The following is a 2,295-nucleotide window of genomic DNA, read 5'->3' on the forward strand; positions in this document are numbered from 1 at the left end:
ATAATTAGCCCTGGGTCAACTGGATATTTACATGCAAAAGAATTAAGTTAGACCCCTAATACTATTTACAATAACTAGACAAAAATGGATCAAAGACCTAAAAATAAGAGCTAACAGTATAAAACTCGTAAAGCACAGGCATAAATTTTTGTGATTTTAAATTAAGATGATTCCTTATATATGACATCAAAAGAACAAACAAAAAATTAAACAAATAAACTGGATTTCATCAAAATTAAAAACTTTTGTGCTTCAAAGGATACTAGCAAGAAAGTAAAAAAGGTAAGTCATAGAATGGTAGAAAATATTTGCAAGTTCTATATTTGATAGAAAACTTGTATCTACAGCATATAAAGAACTCTTACAAAGCAACAATAAAAAGGCAAGTAACTCAATTAAAAATGGGTGCTGTGAAGTGTGTAAACCTGGTGATTCACAGACCTGGGGATAAAAATATATGTTTATAAAAAATAAAAAATTATATATATATAAAAAAATGGACAATGTGGGGCAGTGGTGCTGGGAGCCTCGCGGGCGGCGGCAGCGGCACAGCGCTGAGCGCACCTCGCGCCTTAGCAGCAGCAGCTACAGCAGCGGAGGCCCCCCCCGCCGTCACAGCCCCTGCGCTGGTGCAGCCACCCTGCTCCCTCTGCTCTTCTTCCCTTCGCTCGCACCATGGCTGATCAGCTCACCGAAGAACAGATCGCTGAGTTCTAGGAAGCGTTCTCCCTATTTGACAAAGATGACGACGGCACCATCACAACAAAGGAACTTGGAACTGTCATGAGGTCACTGGGTTAGAACCCAACAGAAGCCGAATTGCAGGATATGATCAACGAGGTGGATGCTGACGGTAATGGCACCATTGACTTCCCGGAATTCTTGACTCTGATGGCTAGAAAAATGAAAGATACAGACAGCGAAGAAGAAATTCGCGAGGCGTTCCGAGTCTTTGACAAGGATGGCAGCGGTTCCATCAGTGCGGCAGAGCTTCGTCATGTCATGACCAACTTAGGGGAGAAACTAACAGACGAAGAAGTAGATGAAATGATCAGAGAAGCAGATATTGAGGGAGACGGGCAAGTCAACTATGAAGAATTCGTACAGATGATGACTGCAAAATGAAGGCCTACTTTCAACTCCTTTCCCCCCCTTCTAGAAGAATCAAATTGAATCTTTTACTTACTTCTTGCAAAAAAAAAAAAATGTTTATTTGCTCATTCTGTTTCTATATAGCAAAACTGAATGTCAAAAGTACCTTCTGTCCACACACACAAAATCTGCATGTATTGGTTGGTGGTCCTGTCCCCTAAAGATCAAGCTACACATCAGTTTTACGACATAAATACTTGTCCTACCTTAATGATAAGGAAGCACCTAGTGGACTCCTCGCAGTTCCATTTGCTCATGATTAATACACTGGGCTGGCCAGTTTTTCATGCATGCCGCTTGACAATTGAGCACAGTCAGGCATTTGTATTAAAAACGAAAAATGAAAAAAATTTAAAACTTCTTCAAATGGGTTCTAGTTCAATTTGTTAGTATAAAATTGTCATAGCTGGTTTACTGAAAACAAACATTTTAAATTGGTTTACCTCAGGATGCTGTGCAGAGAAATGGGTGAAGGATAAGCTGTCTAGACGTAGCCCCACTTAGCAGGACGGCCCTCTCGTACTTCTGGGTGCCCCCATCCTTGGTGACCATGACGCTCATCTGGGTGGCATGCCTCACATGTTGGTTTAGCGTTGTCCACATTGTCCTGGAGTGACATGGGTGTCAGGCTGTCACCATTCACACAAATTTAAAACAACAACAACAACAACAACAACAAAACCTTTACCAAGGGAGCATCTTTGGACTCTCTGTTTTTAAAACCTCCTGAACCATGACTTGGAGCCAGCAGAGTAGGCTGGGGCTGTGGACTTCAGCACAGGCATCAACATTGCTGATCAAGGAATTACAATTTACGTCCATTCCAAGTTGTAAATGCTAGTCTTTATTTTTTTTCCCCAATAAAAAAAGACCATTAACTTAAAAAAAAAAAAAAGGACAATGTGGCTGAATAAATATTTCTTCAAAGAATACACACACACACACACACACACACATCATCATCATCATCATCATCATCAATAAACAAATTAAAACGTGTTCAACATTTTCAGCCAGTAGGGAGGTGCCAATATAAAACACAATAGGAAATCATAGGGTAGGGGTGTCTAGGAGGCTTAGCTGGTTAAGTATCTGACTTCAGCTTAGGTCATGATCTCAGGGTCCTGGGATGGAGTCCTACAT

At 40.9% G+C, this 2,295-nt stretch overlaps 1 pseudogene; it reads left to right on the top strand.

Annotated features, from left to right (window-relative positions):
- The first annotated feature begins 521 nt into the window (after window positions 1–521).
- Window positions 522–2,010, top strand: LOC101676021 (annotated as a pseudogene).
- The last annotated feature ends 285 nt before the right edge of the window (window positions 2,011–2,295 follow it).

This window comes from Mustela putorius, unplaced genomic scaffold, assembly GCF_011764305.1.
Source record: "Mustela putorius furo isolate JIRA1106 unplaced genomic scaffold, ASM1176430v1.1 tig00000832_pilon_pilon_pilon, whole genome shotgun sequence".
Classification (NCBI taxonomy): Eukaryota; Metazoa; Chordata; class Mammalia; order Carnivora; family Mustelidae; genus Mustela; species Mustela putorius.